General features: G+C 38.0%; 1 pseudogene; it reads right to left on the bottom strand.

The window, feature by feature from the left end:
- The window catches only part of LOC120518744, a 29,705-nt pseudogene that overhangs the window by 11,618 nt on the left and 3,567 nt on the right, over positions 1–14,520 (bottom strand).

Below are 14,520 nucleotides of genomic sequence, written 5' to 3'. Positions count from 1 at the left end.
GTCTTCTATTATTGGTCATATCTCTTATGTTACTATTAACCACCACTGTGGTTCCTCATATATATTAAAACAAATGAAAATGTCAATGAGAGTCCGGGCCAGCTCATTTGCGGTATCATTAATAAATCTCTTTCAAATTACAAAACATTCTAAAAAAAAATCCCCAGTAGGACAGAATATCAATTCCTGTTATGGATGAATCTGAAATACTCCAAACAAGCAAGAGGAGTCTTTACAGAAACAGTGTAGTATAGAATACCACCAATGACTTTTCCTCACATAATGTCATCTGAAATATTGTTATCAAATTGTCGGGAGTGATTTTAGATTTAAAATACAGATGTAAAATATATGCAAAGCTAAAATGATCCAGCTCTCATAGTAAATGTGACATAATGAGGTAGCTCCCTGATGAGGACACACATCAGATACATTCTAGACAGACGTGTGCATGTGTGTCCAATGTACACTTTCTTACAATATTTAACTAAATGATAACATCCCTGCACACATTTAAGAGGAGTGTATTTTATGAATAGAAGGGCACCATACCCTTTGTGAAGTTTTCAACGAAAGATCCATTTCTATTTCTACCCCCTGACATCACAAAATTGTAAATTCCTTGAAATTTGTTAATAAAGTCTAAAAATCCTATTTGAATATTAACCTGCATCTCTTTAGTAACAGAAATTAATAGAAGATGAGGAAAATGTTTTCTAACGTATATATATAGAAAGCATAACGTGGGACATTGTATCATTGTATGTATTAGAGATTATCTATATTGAAGTTTCTGAAGGACTAGTAACCACCGTAAGCTGAATAGATAGATAGATAGATAGATAGATACTTTATTAATCTGAGCAGGTTACAGAAGGTTGGACTGGTTATTATATACAGCTGGAGCTGGTAAGACCATCCAAGTTAATTACTTTTCATTTTATTTGCCTTTGTTTTCAAAGATGGACCTGGCCTGCTTTGACTTGTGCTATGAAGCACAGTTGTGTTACTCTTAGACCAAATTCTCTCAGATATGTTGTGATGGTGTTGTCTTTTTAGTGCTGTGTGTGTATGGGAGATACTTTAACCTTTAAAGCAGACAGTCACAGACGAGGACCTGGCATTCCACATCCAAGTGGATTTTCAGGCGTCCACAAGCCCCCTGTTCTGTCCACAACACTGACACAATCAGACCATCCACCTTCGTTCTGACAAGGCGGCAGGCACTGAGGAACTCTCAGGATTAAGGCCTGCAATTTCTCATGTGCCTTTAACACGATCCAGCCAGCCAGACTGGGGAGTAAGTTATTGGAAATTCAGGCCACAGTTCATGCGGCTACAGGGCTCTGTGTCTGACACCGTTCTGTGTAGCACTGGTGCTCCACAAGGGACAGTTCTGTCACCATTCCTCTTCACCCTGTACACTACAGATTTTAGTTACAACACAGAGGGCTGCCATCTGCAGAAATTCTCTGATGACTCTGCAATAGTTTAGACATGGAGTCGAGACGGAATACAGGAAGGTAGTGGACAGGGTTGTTGACTGGTGTGAGCTGAATCAACTGCAGATCAACACCAGTAAAACTAAAGAACTGGTAGTTGATTTAAGAAGATCGCGATCTCCAGCCACTCCTCTGACTATTAGGATTGTGGAGATGGAGATCGTTGAGGAGTACAAATATCTAGAGGTGCATATGAGCAATAAGCTAGACTGGTCCAGGAACTCGCTGACCTGCAAGAAGTGCCAAAGTAGGCTGTATTTCCTACGCAAGCTCAGATCTTTTAGGGTCAGCAACACTATGCTGCAGATGTTCTATAAGAGCGTGGTGGCCAGTGCTGTTTTCTTCGCTGTGGCATGGGGGAGCAGCATGAAAGTGGCAGACATCAGGAGACTAAACAAACTAATTCAGAAGGTTGCCTTTATGGTAGGAGAGAAACTGGACAGCTTGGAAACTGTGGCAGATCAGAGAATGTTGTCTAGGCTTCGATCTATTATTAAAAATGATAATCACCCACTTCATAGTGTTGTGGTTGGACAGAGGAGCGCTTTCAGCAGTAGACTGACTAGCATCAAGTGCTCTACTGAACGTCACAGGAAATCCTTCCTCCCCACAGCCATCAGACTCTATAACTCCTTTTCTGGTCACTCACCCATACTTTAAGCTATTACCCTTTTTTCTTTATTGGATATCCAGGATTATTTTTTTAAGTACTTGAAAGGTGCAACATACTATCTGTTCTTGTGCAATAAATTGTCTGCTCTTCACATAAGAATAACCTTATTTGTTCTGAAAATGTGCAATATTAACTTAAGGTACAACACTCTGTACTTTAGTTTGATACTTACATTTATTATACTTTATTATATTTACATGATTACTTTTATATGTGCTCTTAGTGTAACATGTCCCTTGTCTGTTGTTAAGTTGTAACATAAGTAATTTCCTTTGGGATTAATAAAGTTTTCTGATTCTGATTTTGATTATGAAGAAGTGCAGGGCTACGTTACACCAATACATGCTGAACTTGAGAGAAAGTACTGAATGTAGTTATTCTCATGGCTCTGGTTACATGGCCACATCTTGCTCTAAAGTGCCATCAAACAAAAAAGCCCACCCTATGCTAAGATTGGTGGGGTAGGCAATAGTAGTCAGACACCTGGAGGAGATTGCTTAGTGATGTCTGTGAAGACTGTAAATTCATTAATTCTGTCTGCAGTGATTTTGTTATTTGTTGCTTTTTTGTTATAATAAGAACTCCTCTACATTTACAAATAGGGCATTTTAAAGAGTTCATCTTTTTATTTAGTGTTTTCCTCCATTTGTAATTGTTGGATTTTACTGGGCTGGAAAAACCTAAACCACAGGCTAGATGGTTTACTAAAGAAAGAATGAGGGGAAATGTTTACTTTAAGAGCTATTTACTACAAGTCAAAGTGCCTCACATTCAGCGTTTGACTGTTGAGACATCACCTCCTCTGTATGAAGATTTTAGTGATGGGTTTAACAAGAAATGATCTTTACATCTCCTACATCACAGAACTATGATTGTGCAATTGACCTTCTTAATTGTTGCCCCTTTATCTAAAGGAAACATTTACACTTTACCAAGGCCAGAATCTCAAGCAATGGAAGACAGTATTGAAGAAAATCTTCAAAATTTGAGACATTTTCTGCCAATTGGTGCTAAAGAAAGATGGCTGTCTCTGCCCTTATATGGTTTACTGGGAACTCAGTGAGATTACAATAAAGAATAATCTGTCATTACACGAGAGCATGGGAGTCAGTTTAAGGGCTTAACTGAGGGTAAGCTACAGAGTCAGAACTTGCTGAATTGTACTAATGCCTTTTCACCCTCTTCCATAGAGCCCCAGAAAGAAAGAACAACTAAAGCCCTGCCTACTTTCAACATCAGACCACGCCCTTCTGCCGATGTCCCACCTCTTTTTGTTAAACTGCTATTAAGCTCAAGAACTCCACTCACCCAGGCACATTTGGGCTCAGTCTTGAATGATTATTCTTTTTCAGTTATTTATGTTGCTGACACTATGCAGGGGGGGATTCCTCAAAACTTTGTAATTGTTTTTGGTCTCTTCACATTGTCCAAATAATTTCTTCTCTACTTAACTAAGTATCAGTTTCAGTAATTTTTACAAAACTTGATTTAATAGAGTTCATATAATTTAATGTACATTAGAAGGAGCAGCGAGTGAAAAACTGCCTTTAAAGCCACCAAGGCACATTATGAATTCTGAAGAATGCTTTTTAGGTTAACAGATGCCCTTGGTGTTGTTCTGTCATTCATTAGCTTGTTAGTGCTGCTATACTATTTGTGGGGGATTTTGAATTAGAAATCTGCTTTACCATTGACTGTGTTCTCTTTTTTAAATTGTGCAATTAAATTGTCACATTTTAAGCCACCACTTATTGAATTAGCATCGGTCAACTCTTTCAGTTATAGTTCATTGAAATGTTTAACTAGGCTGTGGGACACCTGAAGACTAATTTGGGAGAACGTTTTGATGATGGGAACCTCTGCTAAATGGTTTGCTGATTATAATATCGTAAATGAGCTGTGCAATTGTAGGCCAGTCAGAAGGTGTGACTCTCCTCAACAGAGATGTGGTTGAGAGCTGCATCCCATAAAATGACTCCAAAATACATTAAATGGGTCCTTGCATTATTTTCAAATGCATCCTTTTATTTACAAAGTAACTCTCTCTTCTCATTTCAAAATTTTTCTACATTAAAACCAGTAGACGACAGTCCTTATATGAAGAGCTCCCCACCTCAACCAATGTCATTAATAGTTTTGTGTCCAGGTTTTGATAACTGTATGCCTTTGGTTATTAACTTCTAGCAATTATCATTTTGATGTAATTTAGAGTTTAGTGCTTTGGTTTTAACCACAGAGTCTCTGGATTTTAATATCAAACCTAGTTTTACTTTCCTGATTAAATGTGCATTTCCTGGTCTAGTTACCCATACTTTTGTAGCGTGACACATTTCACTCCCTGCAGATGATTATGAATGTAAGTTGCAGCAAAACTAAGTCGGGGATAATAAACAATTTGAAAATTTCAGACTGAAAAGCTGGAGCCTACACATTAGTTTAAATATTTAGCTAACCAGTTTGGTTGCCATGTTTAGGTGTAAAATAATAAGATCCTTTTGTTTAGATTGGAAACCATCTTAAATAAAATCAACCCTGGCTCCTCCAGGTAAATGTGCCAATGTACTCATATGATTAGTAGAGTCAAATGACCTAAACAAGTGGAGTCAGTCCAATATTTAGTGTGTCCTGAAGTTGTCAGAGTACTAACGTGAACCTTATATTTGTAAATCAATAATAACATGTTTTACCATAAAAAGCTCTTTGTAACATATGAGGGGGGACCCAAAAATAGCAATTATTTTTTTCTGGAGTTGCGACATTTGCCACTAGGTGTGTATATTGACTGCTGTCACAGGTGGCTGGGTGTGGTCGGCAATCAACCGCCTACTTAAGGAGCCGCGGCCCTGCAATCAAGGCTGGAGTCGGGTGAGGCGGAAGACGACGTCATGGCAGATGAGGCGAGGAGAGGCCCGAGTGATTTGTGTGTGTGGACAGGGGCTATTGACTTTGGGGAGGCTGGGGGTTTGGTGGCGGTGCACTTGACTTTTGTAAATATATTTTGAATAAACGTGTGGTGATGGATAAAACAGTGTCCGCCTGTGTGTGTCCGGGCTGTCATATTTCACACTTCCTTATGCATCATTTGGCCGAGAAGCATCCTTGGGGGGTCGGGGAGATGGAAGCCTGTAATGTCAGTGAAATTTTTTTTCTTGAGCCACTGTTACTGTCTTTGTTGATTTTGTGATGGCAGACTTGAAAGATTAATGTGTTTGCATCAAGTTCTTTCCTTTTGGGGAAAACATTAGCAGAAGCTGTCAAAATGCTTCAAGAGAGTTTCAAAGAGGAAGCTTTGAGCCAGGCAAGTGTTTTTACCTTAAAGTCATCAAGCGATGGTGTGATGCAGTGCACAGAAAGCAACCCAAATTGCAGGGATCTGGCAAATGGCTTCTGCATCACAACAATAGTGTTTTTCAGTTGGAGGCAGCTTTTCACGAAAAACGGTTTCCGTGTTCCCAAAAAAAAAGGACCTTTCCACCCTGTGTTTTTCTTATTTCCAAGAATGACGAGGGACCTTTAAAGGAAAATGTTCTCAGGATTTAGAGGAGGAAAAGAAGCAAACAATGGAGGCACTGTAGGCTATCACTTTGCAGGAGTTTCAGAAATATTTTGAACAATTGGAAAAAGCGGTGGGACAAGGGTATTGTCTCAGGGAGAGTATTTTGAGGGTGATTACATTTTCAAAATGTTCAGACAAATACCAAACATATTAACCACCTGAAGGTCAAAAAATTGCAAGTGGAATTCATCCCAAATAATTTGATACATGTAACACATTTGTCCATAGTAAAAGTCTTTGAGGCAGATAAGCCTTGGAGAACACCATTCCTGTTGGAAATACTACCATGTCACACAAGGACCTCACTCCAGCTGAGGTGCTGACCTTTCAAAACTTAAACCTTATATTCAATGAGTTGATCGCTGGTTCAATCTGAAATGCCACCTACCAGCTGGTAATGGAGGCAGTCAAGACAGTTTATTCTGCAGGAACCAGTTGAGATTTCAGCATCCCATAAATAACTGAGGGCAATCTCAGGTTGGTTTCATGTACTTCTTCAATGGGTTTAATGAGGACCTGGCACAGTTTAAAATTAATCTTTTCATTATGTTTTTTATTGATCCTCATTCAAAGTAAATTAAATAACAATTTTAAATGATAAAGTAGTTTTTTATGAAATTATATACAAATTCTATCAGAAGTATAACACTTTTGTTAAATTTTCAAAAGCACTGATTTACATTGCAATTGAGGCTTTATTAGTCCCAGTGAAACAATCCACAAACTGGAGAATACAGAAAAACTAACAGATAAATGTAAAAGAGCATGCCTTCTTCATGTGTCTCTCCTCTCAATGTCCTCTTATTGTCCCTCTGGTTCCTCTAAAGGACTTTACCAATTAACACAACATGAACAGATGCCATACCTGAAGGAACTGATGTCATGATGTTGTGCTGGCTGATCTTCTCCATACTCTTTTGCAGAGATGACAGCTCCTTCCTTAGGTCCTCAGAAGAGAAATTGGCAGTGACAGTGAAGCTGGGTGAGTCTCCATCATCAGGAAAGACACAAAGAGACATGAAATTCTGCATCAGGTGGGAAGAGGGGATGAGATTTCAAAGAGGAGAAATTAAAATAAACATTTGTTACAAAAAGAAATGTCTTTTTTATTTATGGGATCTTTGTTATTCATGTTGAACTGGGTTTAGATGGGAAGACCACTGAAGAGTTGTTTTTATATAGTGGAATGCATTATATTATCAATCACAGCTTTTAAAATGCATTTTGACACAGACCTCTATGAGTGATGGGTTATAAGACAATAGACTACAAATAAAAAGAGTGAGGGCTCATTGTGCAGGTGGATGCAGAACTGAAATAAGAACAAAACACTCAAGTCACTGTGGTCATAATTGGGGGCTCTAGCAGGAAAAACTGCTATTTTTTCATATTTCTTATGTAATTTTAATTAACAATGACTAACACAAAGGAAGAAAAACATTTCATTTAAGCAATGGATGGTCTGCAGCTATAAAGTATAACTGAAGAGAAAGACTTGGTAGTTCTCGTGGACTCATCATCATTCTCAACCAGACAGACTTTGCTACTGGAAATGTGAGCTATATAGGATGAAGGGTGTGTGGGTCAGAATTGAAGAAATTATGTGATTGCACATTAGGGACGTTTTAGAGGTTTGATAGTCCAAAAATGACAAAACAGCAGAGATGCTAAAAGAGACACTAAAGTGGGCTCTGAGGTTTGAGTTTTGAGGAAATCCTGAAGGCATTGAATGTTTTACTTTAAGCCAACAGAGATTAAGACATGACAAGGAAGACGGGCTTTAAAGATAAGAAGGGAGTTACAAAGGTGTGTGTCACCTTCTAAACTGAAGAGAGAACTGTAGATGTATGAAAAAAGTCACCTGTAGTGCAGGTGAAAGTGGCACCTTGTATTGGGTGAGTGCAGGAAGATGCTCTCTGCTGGGCTGAATGGCCTATTCCTGTAATGTTCCAATAACTTCTCAGATTATTTTAATTTCCCTCTAAATGTTCTCATGTCCCATACACCCCAGTCTAATCAGACTCCCTGTGAAGTGTCACTGTCACCTGCAGGAAATGGACATGGTTCTTGGTCTCTGAAATCTCCTTCAACTCAATGTCTCTACTCTTCAGCTCTTTGATCTCCTTCTCCAGCTGTTCCATGACTCCTTTGGCCTTCTCCACTTCTCTCTTCTCTTGTTCTCTCATCCTCTCTGTCAATTTCATGCGAGTTTCTTTAATACAGCGAATCAGGTCAGTGAAGCTCTTCTCATTTTCCTGTACTTCCCTTTTGACAGAGATCTGATCAGATGGAGAAAGACACTGAATTGAGATGCTTAGTTAGAAGTAACAGTCAGTTATTGGTATTTACAATAAGGGCCAAAACCTGAAAGATAAGATACTAAACACTTATTTCTAGCGTTTGCTCATCCAATTTTGATTTGAATTAATTACATTGACTTCTTGTTTGTTTCACTTCTGCTCACCTCTTTTCAGTCCCTGCATTTTTAATCTCAGTATTACAAATATTTATTTCTCTTATTTATTTGATTAATATTATATCATAACTGATAACTTTTCCATTTAAACTATCAAAGATATGAGGGTGGCAAGGTGAAAGTCCATTTTTGGTTCATAGTACTCATGTCTGGGTAACTACGAAGTTCACAGTGGACTTAAATGAAAAACAGGCTCACAAAGGAAAGGGTGTGTGGCATTGACAGTTAAAAGGAATGTCATGATGGGCCTTACACAACCAGGAACAGAACCTATCAACAAAGAAGAAGCACAGAAAATTCCCAACAGATATTGAACCATCTATCCATCTTCTAAACCTACTTATCCAGAGAACAGTATGGAGAAGATGGTGCAAATATTAGCAAGCACTGAGTGCAAGTCAGGAACAACTCCTTAAATTCATCATCACCTTAATTTCTTTTGGAGTTTAAATTGATGTGGCTGTTCACAAAATCCTGAACTGGGACAGAAAAGCAATATTGTTGATATTTCTCTATAATAATAAAAAAATCTTGGGACAAGACAAGACTTTTTAGCCTGGGACAAGAGAGATACTTTCATGTCCCGCAAGATGAGACTGTGCCAAGAGATTTAACCATTCCTGGGGCTGGAAATAAAAGATAAAGAGTAGATGACAAAGTAGAACATTGTAAAGAATTGAAAAACGGTGCAATGCACATGCAGAGCAGGTTAGAGCTAATGAAAGTACTAAAATTTGAAAGTCTCAAAAAATGATAGTAAAGATCTCAGTAGCGCAAACAAATGGAAATTATTGCTCGGTGAAATAATGGAACAGCAAAAAGAGATTGAAAATATGTTAGCATTTAAAGTTTAAGTCAGAGTCTTGTAGATCATCTAATTCATTTTGCCTTCAGGGAAAAATAGTGTTTCTTCCCAATGAAGAGGTGTATCTGCGAGAATTAAAAGATTTGTTTCTTGGTGAAAGTGAAATCCACATACATGAGAGGCTGAGACGTGAAGTGGCTGGCACGTAGCGCAGGCCCAGGGGGTTGGGGGGAAGTTTGGCAAGCAAAGCAAGCAGGGGACTTCTAGTCTATAAATATGGAAAGGCCTACATAGCCATCTCTAAGGCTATAGGACTCAGTCGAAGTACAATGAAAACAAAACTCCAAAAATGGAAAATTGGACTGTGTGGTCCCTCACAGAGCCATTGCTTGACAATGAACCATTTACTTCTGTGAAGGGTTTTTTACATATGAAGTTGGGTTTTTACACTTTGAAAAGATTCTCAATAAGGGGATGAAGTAGAAATCTTTAAGGTATTGTAAGTGACTTAGTGGGATACAACCCATCAAGAAAACCTGAACTTAGGCTGTGTGACTGTATGCAGTTAAAGTGTTTTGAAGATCAGAAACCCAGTGGAATTTCACAAATGTGTTACCACCTATTCATGGTATGGAGCCTGTTACAGATCTAAATAAATAAAGGATCTTTACAGAATCTTCATATGGATGGGTCTTCTGGAAACAAAAAATGGTTCCTCTGTGGTGGTGCTCTGAAGAACCGCTTTGGCCCTATGTTGTTCATTGTTATTCTGTTAGCATGGCCACTCAAGATTGAAATTGTTCACAGTAAATGGCATTCTGGACATTTGTAGGCCATCAATTTCTACTGATGACATCAAATTAACACTCGCACTTTCAATACTCGACAATGAAGCTCTGTTATCTTTTTTAAAATATTGTAATTTTACAAATTTTCTAAATCTATTTTAGAATCACAGAGGCTATAAGGTAAATGTGTCAGGAGCGAGGCAGTGACATCCCTGGGTGAGCTGGCACTCCATTGCTGGGCCAACACACACACAAATAATCATAAAAGTGTACTGCTGCTACATAAATGTGTTTTTTTCTCTTCTAATTCATATCTGTACATTTGTAGAGATTTAAATTAATACACTTACACTTTCTAGGTGTCTTTTAATTTGTTGATGTGCAGTTTGAACATGTTTTGCACTAATCCTGCAGGCATCTGACTGTCATTTTGTGTTATCCAGTTGAAAAAAATCATTGGTGTCAATTGGTGTTATGAGAGGACATTTTGTTGTGTTGTGTGACATGTGTTGTGTTGAGCTGTTCTGGCAGTATGATGCCGATCTTGCCAGTTATGATTGCAATCCTAAACAGTCTGTGTCTGAGCGGATGTTGTACACATTTCTCCATGGCACTTGGAGCCTCCATGTGTTGAGCCTCCTCTGAAGAAAATCAAAAAGAGGGCTTGCTAGGGCCCAATAACTGACAGGCATCCTATGTCGTATTTATTTCCTTAATGTACACAGTGGTGTATTTTCGTAGAGAAAATATGCTGCATGTCACATTTTTTAACAAAGCACTGCGTTAATGATGTCAACCTGCGCCATTCAAAAGACGTGATCTTACTTGAGAGCTGTGGATTAACTGTGTTATGAGCTTGATTCTGTTTCTGTGCGATATTATAAACTGCAGAATGTATAGTGCTGAATTTTTACAGGCTTAAACATCCTTACTCTGCCTCAAGCTCCTTTATTTTTGACAGTTAGATAGTCCCATGTATTAAGTGCTTTCCTGACCTACAGTGGGGAGCCACTTCAACCACTGCTAATCTGGAGCATGTGCCTGGATGATGCCATGGCAGCCATTTTTGTTCCAGTCATCTCACCACACATTAGCCACTGCTATTGGAATATCAGTTACATCAATATTTAGGAAAGTAACACAAAGAAGGAGGATGATTGTTTATGCAGGACGAAGACAAAAGTAATTATGGAACGTTAGCTTGTAGTTTACGATGAGCAAAAGACGAGAGAGGAAATGGCTGTGGCAGGCCTATGGTCTTTCATGCCAAGCTGTATAATGGATTGACTCAGCTGGTGACATCTTTCTTGTTAATATTTCAGTTTTCACAAGACTAAATTTTTTTTTCTTCGCTCAATTTACCTTGCTGGCTCATTGCATATGAGGAATTTTCTTTGTGTTAATAATGTAAGCATGGTATTTTTAGTGGACTGGGCCAGTGAGGGGTTTTATTTAGGATTTATTTACAGTTTAGTGCTGTAGGTCATTCATTAACATTGAGGAGAAGCCTCCTCGGTTGGGCCCAAATTCCTACCTTCATTTGTATTTTTTAATAGGTGTTGATTTAGAGGTCTGCCTTCTTTTACTTATTTGTGATACAGCTGTGACTTTTTCTACCAAATTGTAACCTTTTATTGTATTTACCAGTTTATTATGTCAGAGCAAGGTAGCAGCTAATGTCTACTGTCAATTCTTTATCAAGCGTACTGCATTGTGGAGAGCCTCTCCCACCTTCTCACGGTCCCTTTGTCCCACTTCCCTCTGGCAGAAGATACTGTAGAATCTGAACCAGTTTTGGAAGGTTCTGCAACAGCTTCTACCCTTTGGGAGTCCAGACTCAGAACTCAGCTCTGCCCCCTTGCACTCAGATCTTCCCCTAGTTGTTTATCTATATATGGTATGATCTATTTCAATGTATTACTATCTATTTGTTTACCTATTATTTATTATTTTATAGTTTAGTAGGGTATAGTTCTTTATTTGACTTATTCTTGTACTGTTTTTATGTTGTACTGCAGTCCTGAAGATCATTATTTTGTGTCACTGTATGCTGCAATACGCAAGATGGATAAAGCCATTTGACTCGACAGGACTTGAATTACTGCCATTGAATTTGAATGTCACTTCCTCACTGTTACTAACTAGATGTTTATATATAGTGGGACAATTTTAGAGTCACAGCAAATTCAACAAACCTAAATGTGGAATTGTGAATGCCTGTAGAGAACGGGTCCAGAGGGGGTCCCCACACAATAAACTAGTGTAACAAATACCTTAAAGATGAAAAAAATAAAACCATTAAGGAATTGTGTTCCAACCAAGGCAGGGCACAACATCAGTACTGCCTTTAAAAGTGTGATGGAAAGTTCAGAGGACATTAGGCTTCTGCTATATCAAAGTCTAATGAATAAAACATGAAACAGTACATACAATGAAATGCCTTAACAGACACTTGAAAGCACCTTTCTTCATTCCGTTTTCTCAGGTCCCTACAAGTCACTGCCAGAGAAGCTCTGCTGGCTCTTCTAGCTTACTTTTCTTTCTCCTTTGTTTAAAATGAAGTTTTGTCTCTGGTCAACTCACCTTCATCTGCTCTACCACTCTCCTCAGCTCCTCCAACTCCTTCACTTTCTTCTCAAGTCTCTTGTAGATGTCACTCACTATTGTCCCTAGCTGTTTCTGTTTGGAAACACAAGAGAACACACATGCCATTATAAGAATGAATTTCTGTCTTTCTGATTTCTTGTTTTCTTTCTGAATGTCTTGATTGGGTGTACAATTTTTACAATGCATGTAAGTTCGGGTATGCAATAAATGACAAATTCCTTTTTTTATTGATTTAATTAAAATCACACAACATTCCATACAAATAGATCAATTTTTACAAAAATAGGATTGAAAACAAATCAACTCCCACCACTAAGAAAGAGAGCATAGCCAGCAGAATAAAACATAAAGCTAGTAAAAAATAAGTAAATAGATGATTTAAAAAGTGAATGACAATAAATGGAGAAGAAAAAGAAAAGGGGAGAGAATCTGCTTCTTCAGTGCTTTAAATGCTTATTCTAAAATATTATTGATTAGATCCTGCCAGGTTTTGAAAAAGTTCTGCAGAGATCCTCTAAGTGAGAATTAGATTTTTTCGAGTTTCAAATAGTATATAACATCAGCTACCCACTGACTTAAAAGAGGAGAATTAGGATTCCTCCAGTGGAGCAAGATAAGTCTATGTGCCAATAGTAAAGACAATGACAGTTTGTTTGTCCTTCTCCACTTTAAGCCCAAATGAATAACACCAAACACAGCTGTTAGTGGATTAGGAGGGATTGTGACACCAAGGCTGTCTGATAGGCATTTAAAAACTGGAAACATTTTGGACAATTTAAATGAGACAGATGTGCTAATTCTGAGTTGAATAATTTTATGCTTTGCGCATTTGGGGCTCGAGTGGATTCTCTGCATTGCTACCTTCCACTCCTTTTCTGAGATGTTGAGTGAGAGATCATTTTCCCACTGTCCTCTTGGATCTTTGAAAGAGAGGGACTGTAAAATGGTTTTATATATTGTTGAAATGCTGCGTAAGTCCTTGAGGCTGAGCAATATTTTTCCAGCATAGAGGGAGGTGGGAGGTGAGGAAAATTGCACAGGTTCTGTTTAACAAAGTTTCTAATTTGAAGGTAGTTAAAGAAATGTGTTTCTGGAAAGTTACACTTGGAATGTAATTGTTCATAGGATGCAAAGACGTTATCTATGTACAGATCTCTAAATTCCTAATGAAATGGCAAATAAAGTGAATTATCATTTTAACATCCCATGAGTTAAGATGGGAGATGTTAAGCAAAAGGAGATTAAGAGTATATACGATTGAAGTGTTTAAAATTATGAAGGGAATTAGTCCAGTGAATCAAGACTGCTATTTTAAAATGAGTTCATCATGAACACGGGGAGACATTTGGAAACTTGTGAAGGGGAAATTTCACACAAACATTAGGAGGTTTTTCATTTTAATTAAACATCCTCAATTTCTGCTTTCTTTTGAAATTCCTTGATACTTTCAAGTAATGACATCATATAACATTTTCTTATCTCTCATGGGTCAGAAAGCACATGTTGGATTTCAATTGACAAAGATGTTGCTTTGAATTCTATGTTTACAAAGTTGTAAGCCATTCATTGTAAAGCAATTTATAAAAGCTTTAAAAAATGACAGGACAAGAAACTTAATGTGCATTATAGATAACTGAATAGAAGAGATTATTAAAGAGATCATGCACACATATTGGGTACAGGTGAATGAGTCAAACTGTGGAAGGGATTTCCAGACGTTCTAGAGAAGGATAGCCTCCTGATGCAGCAAGCAGCCGATAGCAAGTGTTTAGTCAACAGCAGGAGCGGAAACAAAGCCAACACGAGTGAGCAGCCTGCAGAAACAAAAGCCGAATTAAGCCAACCATAGTAATACCAGCGACACGAAATGTTTAGCTTTCAGTTTAGTTTCCCTGCGAACAAAATAGATAGTTTGACATGTGAAAAATGCACAAATTATGTAGAGGAGCATTAAAGGACTGCATGAGGAACCTGACAGACAAACCAAAATTCGGATGAACTCAATTCATATAGATAATTTAGATATTTCTACTTTAGCTCCAGTCACAGTGCATGACCAAAATCAGTAGCACCAAACTGCCCAAAAGTTAGTTGGATTAAAGTTGGACAGGGC

The sequence above is a fragment of the Polypterus senegalus genome, chromosome 18 (genome assembly GCF_016835505.1).
Source record: "Polypterus senegalus isolate Bchr_013 chromosome 18, ASM1683550v1, whole genome shotgun sequence".
In the NCBI taxonomy this organism is placed as follows: domain Eukaryota; kingdom Metazoa; phylum Chordata; class Cladistia; order Polypteriformes; family Polypteridae; genus Polypterus; species Polypterus senegalus.
Note: the sequence above shows the minus strand (reverse complement) of the source record. Positions and strands in the feature narration are given on the sequence as shown.